Raw genomic sequence first — 13,961 nt, 5'->3', positions numbered from 1 at the left:
TTATCATGCGGAGACTCTTTCATGAGACTATGGGGTCATTTATCTTTAGTTTTATTCCTGTTTTTTCAGACTTTTTTTTGGTGTATTGCAACTTTTGTGGCTTTTGTGGACATTTTGAAATGTCCACCAGACATTTGTTTTTGGACACTAAGTCCAGATGTGCTAAATATCATTTCAAATTGTCTAAAATTTTCAACATTTTCGGCACAAAAAACACCAGATGAAACCATACTTAAGAAACGCTTAGAAAATGGAAAGAAGTGACTTGAGACATTTGTGCAACATTTTTGAGACATATGTAACAAAAGTCTCAAAAAGAGATCTGGAAAAAAAACATTTAATACAAGGGAAAAGTGGCAAGATGATATTACTGGAAACTATTTAAAGGTATGCTGACATTAAAGGTGCATGAACTTGACAAAGCCGAGGATTTAGATTTCTTACAAATAATGGCACATGGGAAAGCATCACTGCAGCTGCTGAAGAAAAATTAATAATAATTCTTGTATTTATATAGCACACACAGATTACGCAGCGCTGCACAAACCTGTCCCCATGGGGCTCACAATCTAAACAACCTAACAGTATGTTTTGGAGTGTGGGAGGAAACTGGAGTACCCCGAGGAAACCCACGCAAACATGGAGAGAGCATACAAACTCTTTGCAGATGTTGACCTAGGTGGGATTTGAACCCAGGACCCCAGTACTGCAAGGCAGAAGTTCTACTCACTCAGCCACCATGCTGTCTTGTTGTTCCACTGAGGATAGATTAAAGGGGGTACATCAAGAGAGGGGTAGACAAATTGGAAGTGTGTTACAGTAATCAAAACATGAATGAAGAATTATGTGACATTGGACATTTTCTGTAACCTTTACCAATATATTTTATAACATATAAATATTAACATTGCAATTCTGTTGCATATCGTTTTATTGTGGGCTTGGATTTCACAGCTTTCACTGTGCACCCCAAATGACATGTCTACTTTATTCTTTGGGTCGGTGCAATCATGGAGATAACAAATTTATATAGGTTTTATAATGTTTTCATGCATTTACAAAAATTAAAACCTTGTGTACAAATTTTTTTTTATTTTGCGCTTATAACTTTTTCATACTTGTAGGTGGTGTCATTTTGTGCAAATTTTGATGACATTTTAAATGTTACTATTTTTAGGGCTGTCTGACCTTATGATGACTTATTATTGAATTTTTAAATATTTTTCAAAATGGCAAAAAAATGGAATTTTCGACTTTGGGCGCTATTTTCCACTACTGGGTTAAACACAGTAAAAAAAAAACATTATATTTTCATAGATTGGGCACTTTCAGATGTGATATCTAATGTGTTTATGATTTTTACTTTTTATATATATTTATATAGTAGTTCTAGGGAAAGGGGGTGATTAGAATTTTTATGTTTTATGTATTATATATTTTTTTATTTTTACTATTTTTAAAACCCCCTAGGGTACTTTAACCTGATAGATCCTACCATATACTCCCATACTACAATATGGGAGTATATGGGGATTTTCCACCTCAATCATTAAAATGTGCAAATCACACATTGTAATGAATGGCTTAAAACGAGTCAGCCTTTGGAAGATCCGAGGCTGTCATGGCGAATGATCGCCGCTCCCCGATGACATCATGTGGAGCGACCAATATGGCGGCGCGATCGACGGGATAGCACCGATCGTGGGTGTTACCAGTAAGTCTGTGTAAAATTGATGTAACAAAATAGGATCTTTTTTAAAAATCTGTGTTTTAGAAGACTAGAGGAGTCTATATAGCAATTGCCAGGAAAATTAAAGCAACATCCGTTCAGACTGATTCTATTTGGACCCAAATTGAATCTTAAAAACAAAATCTTCAACTTCTGATTGAACCTGGTCTCAGCAATGGTGAGATCAGGTCGATGGCCAGAGGAAGCTTCTATGAACATGACATTACTGCAGTAGCCTCTGTGTTCAAACAGGGAATGGTAAGAAGTGGTTATTTTGCTTTTTTTTTTATCAACCCGGCCCACCCATAAAGTAACAAACATTTATTAACCTAGTTAAACCTATTGAAAATAAGGTTTTGGTTTAACAACAATTATCAAAGTAAAAAATCTTTTAATCAATAGATTTTATTAATAGATATTATTATTTTGTACTACTCTACATACTTATTTTATAGCAATAGGCAGAAGTGCTGCGGCTTAGCTCGCACACACTTTCTCAGATAGCTCATTCTTTTTTAACATAATGGAATTGCATATATCATGTGTTTTTGCATAAGCTCTGTAATCCATCATTGACTACAACATAAAAAACAAAAAGAATGAATAATGCACAGCAGTTACAGTACGCTGTCCTATTCTTTCTTGCAAAAAAGACATAAGTTATTTGTTCCATTTTCCCCCTTAATATTTGAATTAAGAGGAGAAATGCCTCTTATTCACATTAATATAATAGTAAAGTAATTGAGTGACGGTATTACGGATGTGAACATGCATTTATATTTGTTACTAGTATCTTCAGTAACTGTTTCAGTTTTATAAAAGGCTAGGTTGTTTGACAGATGATCTGAACAGCATCCAGTGAGCCTCACTGACGTATAATTGTGTCTCACTAGATTCCATTAATGAGTCTCTCCTTATAATAATATTAATAGCTCTACATACTAACCTTGTTGTTGTCATTAAGGGGTTCCCATATTTATTAAGAAACATTGTTCAGCTCTAGTAAATACAATTAAATAAACTATACTTGACGGTTTTGCTTTCAAACACTTCAGATAAATCTCTCTGTCAGGTACCTTTCCAGCAAACAGTGCAATCACAACCAGACTTGGCACTAGCTGTCAGACTGGGTAAACGGTGGAAAACTAACCCTGTGACGTCCCTTCGATCTATGGCCCTGCCTGAAATAGTAAATAGCCCTGATAAGGGAAAACCTACTATCATGAACCTAACTAATATACCCTGAGAGACCCTGCAGGACGAAAGGGAAACTTACTTACATTTGCTGGATGGTGGAGCAGACTGGTAACAGGAGGACAGAGACAGACTAGTGTTCACATAAGGGCACAGAAATACATCAAGCCAATAACCAAACACAGTCTTAGACAGGAAATGTGGGGTAACTGGCAGGAGAGACAAGTCATAGAGCAGTGGTGGCGAACCTATGGCACGGGTGCCAGAGGTGGCACTCAGAGCCCTCTCTGTGGGCACCCAGGTCATCACCTAGAACAAAGGTCACCATTCAGGACTCCTCCTCCTGCAGTCACAGGCAGCCCAGAACGTGCCATGTTCAGCATTATTTTAAAGTGACTTGAAGAGTAAGGGAGGAGTGGACAGAGCTGGATTATCATTGAAGCCCCTTCTGAGGGCCTGTGATTCATCCTGTGAAGGGGACCTTAGAGGGAAGCTACAATAATAATCCAAATTTCTCCATCTTTCTACTGTATTGTTGTCTTCAGGACGCCAATACGTTTGAATCTGTGACACAGCATGGAGCAATAAGTTACATTAAATTGGCATTTGGCACTTTGTGAAAAATATGTGGCTTTCCGTTGTAGTTTGGGCACTCAGTCTCTAAAAGGTTTGCCATCACTGTCATAGAGGGACAAACACAGATTACAGATAGACAAGATAATTCAGGCAGAACCGGGTCAAATCCAAGATGGTGTCAAGGCACAGAATCATATAACGAGACTAGGACTGTAACGTCCGTGCCAAAACATTGCACTATTCGCAGTTGGCGGAATAGGTAGCGTTGATTTGTGTGTGGACTGTGGCTTGGATTTACTGAGCCACACCCTGCTCCTTGCATTTCAGCCCTGCCCGGCAGGGGTTGCTGGCCTGATTGACAGTTCCTCCAGTGTGCTGCTGGAGGCGTGTCTGGGAACTGCATATATACCTGCCTACTCCCATAATACCCGGCTGGTCAAACTGCTATCTTGCTGTGTTTCTAGCTTCTCTTGCATTCTCTAGGTCTGGATTCTGATTTCATGCCTGTGTCTCGACTTCTCTATTTGGATTGTGATTTGGTCATTTTTATTCCCCGCTGTTGCCGGCTCGAATTGTATACCTCACCTTATAGTGTTTGTCTGTATTGTTACATGTTCACACCTTACCCAGGAAGGGAACATCGCTCAGTTATTGGCCTCCATTTAGGGGGGGACCCAATAAGTAGGTAGTGACAGATTGGGGGTCTCAGTGTCAGGGCTAACTGTCCTTGTTTGTGTCCTGCCATTACAAGGACACTGTTTAAATGCTGACTTTGGAACTTAACAGGTTAACTGTTGCAATAAGCACTGATCCCAGCAGTCAACAGCATATGTTGGGTGCATAATACAGCTGACTTCTGCCAGTTCAGCCCATGAGCCCCCTCCATACAAGTAAACCACACCATTACATACAGTAATGTCATGTTGAGGTTAAGGTTTCACTTTGTAGTCATTTGGGGGCAGATTTATCAATATGCTAAAACAGATATGGGGGAGATTTATCAAGCTGAGTAAGAATGTGCTGTGTTCCCATGGCAACCATTTACAGCTCAGCATTCATTTTACCAGTGCTCATGAATATTTTAAAGCTGAGCTGTAATTCGTTACCATAAGCAACTAAGCACATTCTTAATTTTAGGCAGCTTGATAAATCTCCCCCATATGTCTTTATATTCACCCCAAAAAACTGTCTGAAACGTCTTGTGTGACATTTTTCAAGGGTTTTAGAGACTGTTTAGACATTTTTAAGACTCGTAAAACAAACTTTGTGTGGACAGAAATTGCACGTCATACATTTTGAAATTATCTAGCAAAATCTGGTTACCTTATATACTCGAGTATAAGCCAAAAATTGTGCTCAAAAACCCTAACTCGGCTAAAAAACTAAAAAAAATAAAGACAAAACTCACCTTTCTGATGTCACCCGTAGGTCCTCTTCTGTCTGAGACAGTCTGAGACAGAAGAGGACCAATGGGGGACGTTGGAAAGATGAGTACAGTGTTATTTTTCTCCTACTACAAGGGCTGGGCAGGCTGTATGCTACAGGGGTTGGGCAGGCTGTATGCTACAGGGGCTGGCAGACTATATACTCGGAGGCTGTAACCAATGCATTTCCCACCCTCGGCTTATACTCAAGTCAATAAGTTTTCCCAGTTTTTTGTGTTGAAATTAGGGGGTCTCGGCTTATACTCGGGTCGGCTTATACTCGAGTATATACAGTATTTGTCAATAGTAAACTAAACCAGTAAACGGGAGGGGAAAATTTTATTAAGAATGCATATCCTTCTTAGTTACTGAGATGTCTGTGCACCATATACTGATATGGTGTAAATTTGAGGTTAAAAATAAATTAAAAGTCCCTATTTTAGCTTTTTATGGCAGAAAAGCTATTTAGATTGATAAATTCTCCACATGGATTGAAGCTGCTGTAAATAACTTGGATTACTTTATCCTCTATTTCTATTAATAGCCTATAAGATGTCAGTGAACATTTCTTTATACTGGATAAACTATAAAATATTTGTGAATAAAATATCTTTGATGTAACAGAAACTGAACATTGTTTACCAAGGACAATCCTGATTGTGTCCTTGGAAAGAGCCCAAGTATTAGGAGAAACATATCAGGCAAATAAAGCCAAGGTTATAACTGAATTAAATAAATGGAAATGCCTGGAAACAAAGCCTGATACTATATACACACTATTCAGATGCCAACCTGGACATCTCATGGAAGTATGTGAGGAAGAGAGGTAAATAATGAGACAACCACATATCACGTTCCTAATACAAAAAAAAAAAAAGAGATTTATCACTTCTGGCGACAAGCCAATACTTGTTTCCCAAGACTAAAGCTTTTCTCATTAATCCAAAAACAATTACGATGGTTAACTGCTTGTTGTATATAATGACACCTATATCCTTGAGTGTGTGGATGAAGCTCAGAATTCGTAGAAATAGTTGAGAGAATTATAGGGTAATTTATCTATGGCAACATCACGACTTAACAAAAGATGATTTCAAGATTCTATTGAATTGAAGATGGAGTGTAAAATAATTTTGCTCATGGATTTCTAAGTTTAGTTTAACCTGGAATATTAAAGGAAATCTACCTGTTCTTTTGTGGTAGATCAACTATAAATCCCTCTAGGTCGATGTCTATGGCTATTACACGCCCTCAGAGCTCCTCTCCGCCATTTCACTGCTCCTTTTATCACTCCCCCTCCTGCTATCTGCCGAAAATCTTGCAGTAGCACAGAGTATCAGCTTTGTGTTGCCAAGTTTTCTGGCAAATAGCAGAAAGGGGAGTGAAAGAAGGAGCAGGGAGGCGTGGGTGTAGGGCATGTGAAGGCCAACAGGGACTCTGGTGATGCCACCCAGAGCACTCCTATTCATTTACAAATATTAGTAACATTATGGGTTACTTATTGCCATAGAGGTGTAGCCTAAGGCAAAAACATTACAACATCTACAAAAAGATAAGCTAAATATGTAGTGGGAGAACTCTGGCACACCTGTTTGAATTAATTAGAATGAATAAATCTCCCTTACACTTCATACCTTACACTCACCGGCCACTTTATTAGGTACACCTGTCCAACTGCTCGTTAACACTTAATTTCTAATCAGCCAATCACATGGTGGCATTTAGGCATGTAGACATGGTCAAGACAATCTCCTGCAGTTCAAACCGAGCATCAGTATGGGGAAGAAAGGTGATTTGAGTGCCTTTGAACTTGGCATGGTTGTTGGTGCCAGAAGGGCTGGTCTGAGTATTTCAGAAACTGCTGATCAACTGGGATTTTCACGCACAACCATCTCTAGGGTTTACAGAGAATGGTCCAAAAAAGAAAAAACATCCAGTGAGCGGCAGTTCTGTGGGCGGAAATGCCTTGTTGATGCCAGAGGTCAGAGGAGAATGGGCAGACTGGTTCGAGCTGATAGAAAGGCAACAGTGATTCAAATCGCCACCCGTTACAACCAAGGTTGGCAGAAGAGCATCTCTGAACGCACAGTACGTCGAACTTTGAGGCAGATGGGCTACAGCAGCAGAAGACCACACCGGGTGCCACTCCTTTCAGCTAAGAACAGGAAACTGAGGCTACAATTTGCACAAGCTCATCGAAATTGGAGAGTACAATATTGGAAAAACATTGCCTGGCCTGATGAGTCTCGATTTCTGCTGCGACATTCAGATGGTAGGGTCAGAATTTGGCATCAACAACATGAAAGCATGAATCCATCCTGCTTGTATCAACGGTTCAGGCTGGTGGTGGTGGTGTCATGGTGTGGGGAATATTTTCTTGGCACTCATTGGGCCCCTTGGTACCAATTGAGCATCGTTGCAACGCCACAGCCTACCTGAGTATTGTTGCTGACCATGTCCATCCCTTTATGACCACAATGTACCCAACATCTGATGGCTACTTTCAGCAGGATAATGCGCCATGTCATAAAGCTGGAATCATCTCAGACTGGTTTCTTGAACATGACAATGAGTTCACTGTACTCAAATGACCTCCACAGTCACCAGATCTCAATCCAATAGAGCCTCTTTGGGATGTGGTGGAACGGGAGATTCGCATCATGGATGTGCAGCCGACAAATCTGCGGCAACTGTGTGATGCCATCATGTCAATATGGATCCAAATCTCTGAGGAATGCTTCCAGCACCTTGTTGAATCTATGCCACGAAGAATTGAGGCAGTTCTGAAGGCAAAAGGGGATCCAACCCGTTACTAGCATGGTGTACCTAATAAAGTGGCCGGTGAGTGTATATGCATGGTATAAAGTTGTCATACCTTAGTATCTTGGTTGTCATACCTTATATGCATGGAAATTTTCTATTCACAGATTTTAATGGGAGTCAACCCAAAAGAGCAAAGTATAACACCTCATGCCATATAAATAATGAATTGTCTTTGCCACTTTCCACAGATTTTCTATACTGTTTTCATATTTACACAAATAATATTCTCCGTGCCGCAGTGTTGTGGCTGTGCATGAGGGTGCCCCCATTTGTTGCCCAGCCTCATACAGCACCACACCTTTCACAAGTAATTTTTCTCTGAAGTTACAGATTATTGGTTAACAGGTAACCAACCAGGCTTGGGGCTAGCTGTCAGACTAGGTAAGTGGTGACAAACTCACCCTGCGACGTCCCTGCGGGCTAAGGCCCTGCCTAAGGCAGATAAACTGCCCTGATAAGGGCAAGCCCACTATCAGGAACCTAACTGACGGTCCCTGAGTCACCCTACAAAATGACAAGGAAAACTCACTTCGTCTGGCAGCTGCTGGACGGTGGTGGAGCGACAGGTGACCAGAATACAGGAATAGACCAGTGATCACACTGGTGCACAGAAACCAACACAGGTCTGAGACAGGGACAAAACAACAGATATATACATATCTTCAGGCAGGTCAGGTCAAGATCAAGAAGATTATATACAGATCAGGTACAGATACAGGCAGACAAACGGAGACAGTTAAAACTGAACTAGATACACAGGTAAGATAAAACTCAAAATAACCAGCCAGGTATGATGGGACTAGATAGGTACATAAGGCCGTTCCCGGACACGTCTCCAGCAGAAAACTGGGGGAACTGTCCATCAGGCTAGTAACCCTTGCTGGGCAGGGCTGAAATGCAAGGAGCAGGCTGTGGCTCAGATAATCCAAACAAAGGCAGTAAGCCACAGTTCACACACAAAAGAACGACATCTATTCTGCCAACTGCGGATAGTGCGACATTTAGGCACGGATGTTACACCTCTCCTCTGCTATCCAGACACACTTATATCAGGTTCAATATTTGGCCAACCAAATTGATGATGCAGAGAACAGAGGTTGGCGAAACAACATTAGAGTCAGGGGGCTACCCGAGTCTGTCAAACCTCCTATGCTCCATGACACCATTCGACTAACAATTTGCTAGAGGTGCCTGTGGATTGCCCCCTTGAGCTTGACCCAGCTCAATATTCACTTCAAGCTTGACCAGATGCCCACGCTCCAGCGTGCGATATCATCTGTGGAGTCCACCAATATCAATTGAAAGACTCTATTATGGCCAAGCCACAGAACTATGAGTTAATAGACTATTAAGGCACAACCATACAGCTACTTCCAGACCTGTCTCACTTGGTACTGTTCAAACAGACAGTCCTAAAGCCTCTTCTGTAGTTACTGTGTGCAAAGGTTATTCCATATACCTGAGGCTTTCCTTTTTGACTATAGATCTGAGACAAGGGTCATGTCTACATTGTACCTGTACCTCCGAGGTGTCCTGGGGCTAAGAGTAGCCCAGCAGGCAGAAGGGGAGGCAAAGGCTGTCTGGTGACTCCTCCTAAATAAAACCTGCCCCTCAGGTGAAAGGACACTACCTGTCTCCAGCATAATTTTGTTCCTCTGGTGAGAGGAGTTTCCTCTCCTATGCCAGGAACATTTCATCACATGATATTATTATGTGCTGGCAATCGAAAGGAGGTAGTGGTACATTATGCTGTTTCTGTGCATTATGTAGAAGTCCTGTTGACAAATGTTATTCTGTTACAGATAAGGGCTGTTTGAGTCTTGCTCACAGATTTAGCATTTTTCTTATGGGGTCAACCCCAATATATACTTTGCTAAGGTCCCAAACATCTCTTCACTCGTAATGTTTTATGTGTGGACCCCTGAGGAAGTTGCATCTAGCGACGGAACGCATGGGGTATTCCTGCACATTTCCATTCTCTTACTTCTTTACCTCTAAAATTATCAGGGATTGGTAACTATTTATAAATACTGATTAACCATGTGATATTCCTAGAGGTTGTGCCATTATTTCCATTTGTGTTATATACTTTTTTGCTATAGGAGTTATCATTTGAATTAGTACTTTTCAAGCACATTTTAGACACCTGTCTACACCAGTGGGGCATTTGGCAAAAATCTTTGTATTTTTAATGCAATGTGTATTAATCGCTTTATCAGGGTCTGATACAATGGTCTTGGTAATATGTACTTGAGTACTTTTTAGATGTTTTTAACATTTTCTGTTGTTTGGTATTTTGACATGAAATAGGCCTGTACACAATTCTCTTTGTCTTTTTGGTAAATGGCTTATCTATAGACTTTTAAGTAATTTAGTAACAATGTTAGGGTCATATTCTACATTGCATGGACATTTAATAATAATAATAATTTCTTTATTACATAGCGCACACAGATTATGAAGCGCTACACAGAGCTTGCCAGATCAATTAAAGATGGCCACACTGTGAAGCCACAGAAAATGTAACACACAAATGAATTTCAAAATGTGTTTGTCCCCATTACATTTTTGAGTTCTTAACAATAAAAACATGATATGGGCTGTTAAAGTAACACAAAGCTCCTGACAAGGAAGAATACAACCATTACATAAATGAAACCATTTGGGCTGCATCTGCAGTTTGAGTGCTTTCTCCTGTATAATAGTTTACAATGTGCTGTATCGCTTTAATTGGTTTTACAATATCCGTTACATTTTATATCCATCATATATAAAGTTATGAGAATGCATTACTACATCCCATTGTAGAAATTTTGCATTGAATCTCATTTATACTTTATCTTTTAGAGACCACACTGCAAATGGTAATTTCACAGTCATCTCATGTTATGAATATTAAAATTTTGCAGAGAAACATTGCAATTGCCTTACCATTTTTCAGCAATGACAGCAAATCTGCCAGTTTCTGCACCTGTCCTACCTCTTCACTGCTTCTGCACTTATAATGGGCTATCATTCCATTTTAACACCTCCCATATTCAGGACTGACAGCTAGAACACAATACAAAGTTAATGTTCAGTATGGTCAGATAAAGATTTGTACCATTAAGCCCAAAGAGCAACAAAATTGTCAGCAACTGAAATGTTCAGGAAACAGAGAATTTTAAGCGTCATGCTGTTATAGTGTCAATTCCAAGATAATACTGCGGCTTTAGTAGCTTATGGTTAGAAACTGAACATGTTTTCCTCTGATATTCTTACTAAATAGCACAATGTTGAATATTCTTACACATTCCAAAGTACAAAAGCGGGAGATTAGACTGAAATTAGACAGACACTAAAAATCACAGTTCAGTAGCTCTTTAGACCTGACAGCAGATGCAACCCTGGGCTTTATTCTTGAAGGATGCTTGGAGAGGAGGTTCAATGCAGATGGTAGAAGAATTTGTAGCGACAGACGTGTAATACTGTATAATAGTGGGTTAACTATTGATGAATGGGTAATGGCTGTGATGAAAATCAATCAAGGCAGCCAGCAAGTATAAACCATTGTTCACACTTGTAACGTTAGAATGAAACATAAAGATATGATATGTACTCTACGGATAGAGGATGACACCGGTACAGATTTCACAGGGATACCACAAGGATGAAAGATTGTAAGGCTTTTAAAATTATGCAAATGAGTCTGAGGGGCTCCGGGTTCCATAACTTTTAATGGAGCCTGGAGCCCCTCATGCGCATTTGCATAATTTTTTTACCTTTTTTTCATCAAAAAAAAGCAGGAAGCTTAAAAATGAGTTGGTCCTGCCAGAGGGGGCACACACCAGTATGTCAGTGTGTTTGGTTTACAATCTTTGATGTGATGGTAGATATAATTTAAAGTGGTTATCCATTTTCAGCAAATAAATGTTATAGTTTGTATAATGAAAAGTTATACCATTTTCCAATATACTTTCTGAAGAAATTCATAACAGTTTTCTAGATCTTTGTAAATCTATAACAAAATCAAACTTTGAAAAATCTTTCCCTGGTCATGTGATGTCACACAGGTGCACGGCTCATTATATCACACAGCTTTGATTACTCTCTGTGATATAACAAGCTGTGCACCTGTGTGACATCAAGCAACCAGAGACAGATTTCCCTCCACTGGAAGTAAACTGTGAATTGTTGCAGAACTTACACAGAAAATATATGGAAAAACGGTATAACTTTTCAAACAATAATATTTTTTAGCTAAAACTGGACATCACCTCGAAGTTACAACAGAGACGAGATTTGGTATATCTCCAACTTGTATAACTGGTGATTGAATAGAGAAAATAGTAATTTGCATGTTGCAGGTGCATGTTCCCTACTGATCAACTAGTTCATGATGATTTGGTTGGACAAGCCTCAAGTGGTTACAGCATCTTCCATGTTATTCTTTTACTGGAAATCTCGCAGGACTCCAAAGGAAAGGCCCAGCAAGCATGTGCGAGATCTGCAGACTGCCGTTGACTTCACAAGCAGTCTGAGCGTTACTGTATCTTTAATACAGCCATTCGAGATTATAGGAAAAAAAGCTAAGGAAAGAAGAAGACACACAAGGTAAGTTATAGGAATCTACCATCAGAATATCTGATAGTAAATGTGCTTTAATTTTAGAAGGGAGGAGGCCATGGATAACAAATATAAGAAGATTATCACAGTCACAGTGCCTGGATCTATATGTATGTGTCCTTGATTTCCATTAAAACCACACTTTTGTTTGAGAAAGTCTCCAGAACAGGACCTGAAATAGACTATCTCACTTTTTTTTTAAAACTGCTAATATTCTGATAGATAGAACTGAGCAACTATTGAACTGTAAGATACAGCACTACATGTATATTATTATCAGTATATATACCTCTACATTTATCTTTCTGTTTTTAAGATTTATTACACAATTTGCTGGATTTTCAGACTGGGAGTTGATATATGTATTCTGGAGGCCTCCACATCAGAGCATCATGCCCACAGCAAGCAAGAGGAACATTAGTTTAATCGTCCTCTGGCTGATCTGGGTCGTTGCCTGTCTTAGTGAACTGTAAATAATTTACTGGCCAAGCAGTGCATCAGAAAATCCCACAGATCAATAGTGGACTTGAAAGAACATGTAAAGTAATAAAGTTCAAAAAAACTAATTTTTTTTTTCTTTTTTTACCAATCTCTTTCTGTAATAAATCACATTGAATATCACTATAAAAGAAATTCTCTCTTCAGATGTAATTGTTAACAGCACTTTAGCTTCGAGAACTGGGAACATTCTCTGAGACAAAAATACTGTCTTTATAAAGTCATAGAAGAAGAAGTCAGAATTACGAGGTGTTTGTGAGGCTTTCATGTGATACATTAATAATTAAAGTTACATTCTGTAATGCAGGTATGCCAAGGTTTTGATAAAATGCTTATTCACACCTTGAGTGTTGAACATTTCCGATGCAATCTTATGAGCCATTAAAAGAAAGATTTCGGTCATTTCGATGTTCGGGACACTTGTCTAGAATAAGCACTAAAAATACTGGTAGAAGTGGAATAGAATAATAAAGCAGCTATTAATACATACTTGTTGTGGTGGAACATACTGTTTATTCAGTAAATATGGTACGGTTCCAGATCAGTAGAGCCACAAAAACTAATTTTAGTAGAGAGGACAGAAGGACCATAAAGAAGAACACAAGGGTAATTAATCATTAGGAGGCTCCTTGTGGCAGTTCATGTCTGTCTTTGGAGCTCCTCTGCTGTCACATTCATTAAAGTGGCCTTGACCCTTGATAAATCTGCTGGAAGTGTCTAATGTTATGTGGGTTGTTTGTGGCAATTGCATAAAACCTTGCAAAATGCTATCAAAAGAACATAGACCAGGGTGGGGACTAGTGTCAATTTGCACCAAAACTTATGTCTAAACCGAAAATTGCAATTCATGAATTTAGTCCTATTGTGAAAACCAGTCTATGCAAATAATGAATTTGTCACAAGCAGATTCTATGTCAAAGTGACTATGCACTGTCCTACATTCATATGGCACAATAGACGGTCGCAAAACACAACTGTGACAAAAAATAATTCCAAATATAGACAAAAAAAACAATCACACATCACTCGCACTGTCTATTTTTAAATGTTTGTCGGAGAGAGATACTGTAAATGGAGACAATTGTAGTTTAAAATGACTACAGTGCCTACAA

Source organism: Engystomops pustulosus, chromosome 5 (genome assembly GCF_040894005.1).
Source record: "Engystomops pustulosus chromosome 5, aEngPut4.maternal, whole genome shotgun sequence".
NCBI lineage: Eukaryota > Metazoa > Chordata > Amphibia > Anura > Leptodactylidae > Engystomops > Engystomops pustulosus.
This window is presented reverse-complemented; position numbering follows the sequence as displayed.